We start from the raw sequence: 8,899 nt of genomic DNA on the forward strand, positions 1-8,899 counted from the left end.
GGACTGTTTTCCAGCCAACCAACTCAATCAAAAAGCACGAACCTTCCAGGAAACCCAAGACTGCTAATTACCCAGACCCCATGCTTACGCATATATCATGGGAACAGTGTGGTGTGTTTGCGTCCTGCCCCTCTGTGACGCTGTGGGCGTTGAGGTTCTCCTACTGAGAAAGCTGAATGTTTTGTTTTTCTGCTGGCAACGTCACAGAATGGCAACTGCTCTCAGCCCACTGTAATCTGGCTGACTCCAACGGAAAACAACACCTCTTCCAAAGCTGGAGTTTGCTTTGGTAGCCAGAGGGAACTGAAGTACAGATGCTTTCTCCTCATCCTTGTGGGACCCTTTTGTGGGACCTGGATAATCCCCTTGTGTTGTTTGGCTCTGAAATCCACCTCCCTTTGACAGTTCAACTTCAATATCCCATTCTCTGCCCTTCACCCCAACCCCTAGGGGCACCCTGCTCCCTGTCATGACAGCTGGCAGCCTTCTAGGCCACTGCTTGTTGTCCCTACTCTGTCCAGCATCACCTCGCTCGACCACCAACACTAGGGCCAACTTATGGAACTCCAGCTGAAGCCCTCACTTTCCCCCATGGCCCATCACTGTGGAGTTCAAGCAGAGGCTGGGTAACCAATTAAAGGGGATGTCACATAGAGAGGATGTTACTTGAGCATCACAGAGAATCTGTGCATTGAGTGATGAATGGCTGCTCAGTGAGGCTCAGAGAGGTGAATTAATTTGGTCCAATGCACATTGCCTGGACAAAGCCCTCAGACCCAGCTCCCCTGCCCTGGCACAGTGCTCTTCATTCTGTGCCTCCCAAATCTAGGAGTCAAGAAGGCCCTTCCACTGGTTGTTTCTATGTCCTTCAAGTACTTTTTCTCTAGCTGCATACATCTGTCCCTATTGATCTCAAGGATACCTCCTAGACTAGACTAGGTGATCCTAAACCCTTCCATCAGAACCCACTCAGAAGCAAACCTGCATAGAAAGATGTACCTAGTGATGCTGGGTGAAGAAAAATAAGGAGGGTGCAGAAAACTACATCTCCAGTGTATCCTGGAGAGTACATACCAGATTATTGACAGTGGCTACGCTTCAGAAGTAGTGCTATGCAGTGCAGACGGGGGGTTGTTCAGCTCTTACTTTGTGCAGTTCCATTATTTAATTTTTAAAAGTTTAGTGCTTACCTTAGAGTTTTCAGCATACATTTATAACTAATCTAAGTCCACCTTCAAGTAACACTGTACTGCTTCCCCTGCAGTATCACTACCCCATAACCAAATAGTCCCAGTTCCCGCCCTGCATCCCTTGTGACATTACTGTTATTCACGTCAATTATCCACATGCTATAACCATCCAATACATTGTTGCTATTATTACTGTATACAAGCTGCTATCTCTAGATCAATTAAGAATAAGAAAAAATAAAAGATTTTATCTTAATCTTCATTTATTCCTTCTCGGACGCTCTTCCTTTCTCTATGGAGATACACATTTTTGACCTATATCACTTTTCTTTCTCCCTGAAGGATTTGTTTTAATATTTCTTAGAGGGCAGCTCTGCTGGTGATTAATTCCCTCAGTTTTCATTTGTTAGAGAAAGTCTCTATTTCTTTTTTACTTTTGAAGGATAATCTTGCTGGATATAGAATTCTAGGTTGGTGGGTTTTTTCTGTCAACATTCTTTTCTTGCTTGCATGGCTTCTGGTGAGAAGTCGGCTGTAATTTTTATCCTTGTCCCTTTATAAGTAAGATGTGTCCCTCTGCTGGCTTGCTTCAGTTGTTTCTCTGTCTTTGGTTTTTTGAAGTTTGAATATGATAGCCTATATGTAGATTTTTGGGTATTACTCTGCCTGGGTTCTGAGATTCTTAAGTCCATGCTTTGGTGTCTACTAATAATTTTGGAAAGTTCTTCATTATTCAAGTATTCCTCCTGCTACACTATTTATTTCTTCTCCAGGTATTTCAGTTATATGTTATCTAGTATATCCAAATATGTTCTATACTTTTGAAAATTCCCCACAGTTCTTAGGTATTCAGTTCTATGCCTTCCTCCCTCCTTATTTTTTAGCTTGAGAAGTTTTTATTGACCTATGTTTGGGGTCACTGATTCTGTCCTCAGTGGTCCAGTCTGCTGATGAGTCCAGCAAAAGCATTCTCCATTGCTGTTAGTGTTGGTTTTTTCCCTTGTATTTCTTTAGATTCTTTCTTAAAATTTCCATCTCTCTGCTTTAATTACCCATCTGTCCATGTATGTTGTCTACTTTTCCCCTTATAACCATGAACACACTCATCGTAGTTATTTAAAATCATAGTTAAGTTGCTACTCTGATCATGTCAACATCTGTAACACACCTGCGTCTGGCTCTGATTCTTACTGTCTCTTCAGACTGTTTTTTCTGACTTTTGGCTTACCTTGTAATTATTCTGCTGAAACCCGGCCATGGTGTATTGAGTAATAGGAATTGAAATAAATACGCCTTCAGTGTGATATTTTATGTTAATTTGTCTAGGAATTGACCTGTGTTTAATATTTTCTACAGCTGTAGGTGCCAGAAACTTCATTTGCCTCAAGTGTCCCTGTGTTTGTCCTTAGGTTTCCCTAAGGAAACTCTAGCCCCCTGTGCCTTCCTGTTTCACTCAAGGGGTGGGGGTGAGGGAAGAATAAGGAACACTTGTGAAGGTCACAGCCCAGGGACACTCCCACATCAACAGGGCTCCACTCTGACAACAGTGCAACACAGCTTCCGAGTTCTTCACATGTTGAAACTCAAACTGGAAATCTATTATTTAACTTTTTAACGAAGAGTTCCATTATTTTAGTTAATAGAAAAACTTCTGACATTCTTCGTAGGAGTCTATCTTTGGCTCTAGGGTGACTAATTCTCTTCTTAGGAGTTATACCTGCGAACCTTTTTAATCCTCATGGGATTTGCCAGTAGGAACATTATCTCCCATAAGGAGTCATGCTTATCCTCCTTGCTAAACCCCAGCGCAGCTGTCCTCTTGCCTTAAACAGTAGCCACCTACATCTGATCGGCAGCCGGTTTCTTGGACCTAGGACAACCTGGAAGCAAGAGATGCTAGAAATTTAAGAAATGCCTCCCCAGTGTCCCCTTCCTCTCCCTGAAAACCCCAATCCCTGTACGGGTGGCACAGCCCTTCCTAATACAAGGAAGGCTACGATTTCATCTCCAGAGACCCATGGATGAGGGAACTCTGCACTGAGATGTAAACGATTGACAGTGGTATCTTCGTAAAAGCAGGCTCTTCTAAGTCAGAAGAGCTATGTGAGCACCGAGGCCCATAAAGAGGGGTGACTCATTCACATGACGTGGGTGGGGGAAAGTTGAAGATGTAGCGGGGTCTTCCCCCAGTCTCACCCTGCTAGCAGCTCTGAGGATTTCATGCCTCTTTCCCTGAGCGAAGCCCGGCCAAGGCCAGTAAAATAGTATTAGGTTGACTACAATTCACAGAGAAGGGTCGTTCAGCAGCACAGAATTCTAACAGCTGTGAGACCTGGGCAAGCTCCTTGGTGCTTCCGAGTTTTGGCATCCTGGCGGGGTGTTGGGGTGCCTCAGTACAGCTGGGTGATGAGTGTGGACATCTCAGCTCCTCACTCGGCCCTGCTGACAGGCTGGGTCCGGAGTTTCCTCGGCAACGTTTAACCAGAGTAGAGAAGTTATTGTCGAAAAGGTTTCTCTCTTGCTAGGTAGCCTCTGTTCTGGTGACTAGAGAGGTAGGTCTTTCTTAGGGCTTTTGGTGTCTGTGCCCAGTGACACATTGCTGGTTTCATTAGCTCAAGTCTGGGATACAGGAGGCAAACAAAACAAAACCCCAGGGGACACACCACTGGGCCCTGAGATCCTTGTCAGTTGGCCTTCTGTCCACCTTTCAGAGTCTTCCTAAGCTTGTTTTGTTTTGGATTTTGTTTTGCTTTGTTTTGTTTTGGATTTTGTTTTGCTTTGTTTTGTTTTGCGGGAGAGGCAATTACATTTATTTATTTAGTTAGTTACTTTAATGGAGGTACCGGGGATTGAACCCAGGACCTCGTGCATGATAAGCATGTGCTCTAACTATTGAGCTATAACCCCCTTATGCTTATTTTATACATCACATCCAGGGGTTTTAATTGTACTTAGTAGAGAAATAAGGAAAATGCATCTATTCTGTCTTCCTAGGAGCAGAGCTCTGCCCTATCATTTTATAACCTGCTTTCAGTGGAACATCTTTGCATGCAAATAAATACATCAGATAAATACACTGCTATGCATTGCTTTGATTAAATCAACTATCTGTGGTTGACTGGACAGGATTTTCGCTTCCCCCGCACATTTCTTCTATTATGAATAACACTGGAGTAAACATCCAAGTAGCCAAATACTTGTCATATTCTTGACTAATTTCTGAGGCTAAATTTCTGAATACAGCACTGCTAACTTAAACAGTATGTATGTCAAGGCTTTTAAAACATGCAGCCAGTGGCTCTCCAGAGACCAGAAAAAATTGTAGCAAATTTTGCGCCTCTCATCAGCTCCCCATACCTTCAATGAGTATTATTTTTTTCAAATTGACAATTCAGTAAGTGAAAAATGGTCTGTCACTTTTCAAAGATGACCTTTAGTTACGTGTCAGACTAATCACTTAGAAAGCAGTTCTAGGTGTCAGTTACTGTTACGTTTCCAGGCAGTAAAAGGAGAGATGGGAAAACTGAGACTGGGAGTTTGAAAGGGTCCCCCAGGTAGGGCAGCAGCCAGTGGGCAGGACCTGGGGTACTAGGCACAGGGTGGGATGGGCACATGGGAAGACAGCTCTCAGCTTATGTGACACAAGCTTTTTTCTGTCATTCAAGAGGCCATTTAAGTTCTCTGGAATTCCTGGGCCTGTTTCTTGAAGAAGCAGCTGCCATCCATCAGAAGTGGGTAGATGTCATCACAGTGAGTGGACTGAAAGCATGAGTTAATTGTTGCCCTATAACTACTGGCCTTCCATATACACAAATACAAGTGTGTGTGCGTGCACGTGTGCACGTGCGCGCACAAACACACACAGAGCCCAGGCCTGTTTTAACCCTGGTCTTCCATCCCATGCCACCGTCACACACTATTAGACTATAATTAGCTTATGTTCCAGCTGGGCAGCAATGACAGTCACATAGGATGACTGCAGGACGAGGGGGTCGAGAGAGAGGGCTTTCTTCCCAGCAGTTCTCAGCTCCCTCTTAGATTCCACCCCTGACTATCCTGCTGCTCAAAAATCCACAATAACAATAGTGATTGGCATTTGTTTCCAAAGAATTTTTAACCCCCAAGTCCTTGAAGGCAAGGACTCTCCTGATGCCCCACTCCCAGAATCTGAACCAGTGACCTCCTCATAGAATCGCCCCATTTCAATGTGCTGTGTTAGAACACACTGAACTATATCACAGCAAGTTCGTGGGTCTAGCCTCTGGCATAAAGGGCCTCCCCTTTGCTGGTGAAAGTGGGCTTTCCCAGGTAACTGGTACCCAATGGCTTAAAAATACACTGGCTTCTTCAGACTGTTTCATCTGGAGCCGTTAGATTTCATCAGAACCGGTGGTGTCAGACGTGCACAGGGGCTATTTGATACTTTGGAGTACCTAAAACGTGGGAGTTCACACGAAGACACACTCCTAGAAGTACTGCTACAGGTTTGGGTCCTACAAACACAGGGATTTTCATAAATTCCGTGTCGTTCAGGTCCCATCAATAAAAGGAAAAGGTGCAGGTATAATTGTATGCATTGTATTCTATAATTTATTCCCGATAGGAGAATATTTCCATTTTGACTCGGCATTAATGAGCACTGTATATGCCATGTACAATTTTATTTCCAGTTTGATGACTGGGGTAATTGTATACAGAGTAGCTTCTGGTAGCTTCTGGCTCTGTTTCAAACCTTGTTTCCCCTTCACCACTCACCTGCTCCCAGTGCCAAGCACAGGAAGGCATGTTCCTCTAACGATGCAACCTCTAGCTCTGTCTCTCTGTCACTGCAGCTGAGCTGGCACCCAGGGCGGCTGAAAGACTCCTGAAGGTGTTACCCCCTGCTGTTCAAATCTGGTGCCCAGGTGCAGCGGGAGCTCACGTTTCCGGATTCCTGCCCAAACGAGGCCAACCATGGTCTGCCTGTTCCACCTGTGACCTGTACCTCTCAAGGCTGCCTGTCCCTGGGACCCAGCATATCCATTTCTGCAAGACAGGCATGCAGTACACTGAGGTTTGCAGCCCCACCACACTCTCCAGTCTAGGAGTTATCGGGGAGAGTTTGGCACCTGGGGTTCTCCATCACTGGTCAGCTGTCATTTCCAAAGCTGATGCTCAATCCCGATCCTGCTCCTTGGACTGCACTTCAATGGTTAGAAAACAGATACAGGGCTAATGTATCCTTCCTCCATGACCTCCACCCTCACCAGGTTTGATCATTTTACAGATATAGACACTGAGATTCAGAGGGATCTGTCTCATGGTGGCATAACCCATGAATATCGGGGGAGAGAGACTGGCTATAGGCATTTGTCACTGTGTCTCCCCAACTCTCTGAACCCCTTGTTTTTCACATGATGAGCCCTGCCATTCTGAAATATCGCGCAGTCCACATTCCTTTGCAGTTCACAGTCCCCTTGTGACTTGGGTCCCACCAACTAGATGCACACAAAGCCTGGGTTCAGAAGTCAACATGCTAAGGAGGCCTGGTGCTGGGGAGTCCACTCTCAAGGATGCTATAGTGGTGGACGTTCTGGGCTCTAGGCTGGTGTCCAGAGGGTGGTGATGGCCGTGGTACTTGCACTGCAGCAGCTCCCGTGACACTGAAACTGGTTATGTAGCTTCATAGCTCTCTGAGCCACCCCAGATTCTGGGCCCCACCTAATACCTTTAATCACTTTCTTGCTTAAAATAGCAAGAGTTTATTTTGTTATTTGCAAGAAAATACCTGATCAATGTTAACTGGAACCCAGGATTTCTGATTCCCACACTCAGAACTCTCTTCCTCGGCCCACAGTCAGATGTTAGATTTAAACTCAACCTTACTAACTCCTTTCCTTTCCCCAGAGAAATAACTGAAAAGAAACCATCTGCAAAAAGAACTTTGGACCCCCTGGGAGCGGGGGGAGGTGACAGAGAGGAAAATTGAGGGCAATGCATCTTCCTAGGGGAGAGCAGGCAGGCAGAGAGTGAAAGAGAATCAGGAAGGAAAGGAAGAGAATGCACAGTAACTGAGCAATAAGTTTGTGCCCGGACACATTACAAACCACATAACAACACCACCAAAGTATCTAAGATAGGTATTCACAGCCTCTGTCTCCCCACTTTCTAAGGAGGATTCTTTGAATTCTTCAGCTCCTGATTTCTTTTTGTGGGAACAGGATTAATAAATAAGCAAAAGATATGTCCCAGAGTGAGGCACAGAAGAAAGAGGCAATACAGAAATTGGGAAGAGAGGGTTACAGGCAGGCAATGTGGCAGACAGCAGAAATGAGAAATTGAAGAGAGAGGTACCATCTTGGGTGGGACTTTGGGGAGGGCAGCATTTGAACAGGGTTTGGGAAGACTTGCTGGCATTGCCTGGTGTAACACCACTCTGCTTCTCTCCTCTTTCAAGATGCTTCAGAAATTCTCACATTCTTCTGCAAGAGTTTTGATATTATTCTTTTGGAAGTGTCACCATTCCGGGACAAAGCTTAAGAAGGAATAAATGCATTATCTCATTTGACTATCATTGTAATCCTGTGAGATGAGTGCTATTATGATTCCTATTTCTCAGCTTAAGAATCTGAGGTTCAGAGAGGTTTTGTGGTTTATCCAAAGTCACACAGCTCTCTAAGTGGTAAGACTGAAAAGATTCCAACATCCTTTCATAGTGGAAGTTAGAAGTGACATATTTTGACCTACTTGATAATGTGCCCCTTTGCCCACCTGGGATGGTCACATGGATTTGGGAATTTCTGAGCTGATGTAGGGTTCTGTCAATTACTTAGATCCATAGCTTAAAATAAAAGCTATGTAGACCCATTCAACAACTATCCCAAAGGCCTAAGGACAGAACTTTCAAAACTATAACCGAGAGCTAACTTGGATAAGTTATTCAGGAAATAAAAATTAACCAAACTGAAAAGTTTGAAAACAGCTGTGCAACACCCTCTAGGTCTGCCAGATTTCTGAAGGCAATTAAGTTAATATGCACTTTTTTAAAGTTTCAATGCAATTGCCTCATGGTTGTTTATTTCCATACACACCAGAAAATGAGGACATGGGAGGAAAGTAGCCATTGTGTAAGCGTTTTAGTCTAACGTGCTAGTATTGGGCCTGGGAGAAATGAATTGCTCTGTCCTGACTCTTGGATTAGAGCGTTACAGATGTTACCTCTTTTACCCTCACCACACCCCTTAGAGGTTGCATCTTATAAATGACTCAGTGGGCCTCCAGAAGGTTCAGTGATTTTCCCAGTCACACAGCATCTGGTTTTAATTAGGAAACCAGAGGTTCTGGCAGGTCTGGGACAGTCCCAGTTTATATCTGTTATCTCAGGGTGATTGCTGAGTGCCTCCCTTTCATTTTTATAATTTCCCCTTTTAGATGACAATTCATGGGATCACCTAGTTATCGGTGACAACACTGAGGTGAACCCAGTTCAGACTGCCTCTAGAGCCTGTGGTCGATGGGCTCCAAAGGCCTACAGAGGGTAGATGCCCATGAAGCAGGGCCTGCCCACGGACACCCTTAACCCTAGGACATGGCTATTTGTAGATGTGATGCTTGGTGCTATGGCCACCATTTTGTGACCATGGGGAGGAGTGCCCTTTAAAAGCTGATCCAGGACCCTCACCTGTGAATCAACCCTGGAATCATGCACCTCCAGATTTACCAAATGAAGC

At 44.7% G+C, this 8,899-nt stretch overlaps 1 non-coding gene across 1 annotated transcript; it reads right to left on the reverse strand.

Moving 5' to 3' along the window:
* Positions 1-4,024: 4,024 nt before the first annotated feature.
* On the reverse strand, positions 4,025-4,098 carry TRNAD-AUC (transfer RNA aspartic acid (anticodon AUC)). Its single transcript has one exon. It is a non-coding gene; the product is annotated as a tRNA-Asp (tRNA).
* Positions 4,099-8,899: the final 4,801 nt, after the last annotated feature.

Source organism: Vicugna pacos, chromosome 25 (genome assembly GCF_048564905.1).
Source record: "Vicugna pacos chromosome 25, VicPac4, whole genome shotgun sequence".
NCBI lineage: Eukaryota > Metazoa > Chordata > Mammalia > Artiodactyla > Camelidae > Vicugna > Vicugna pacos.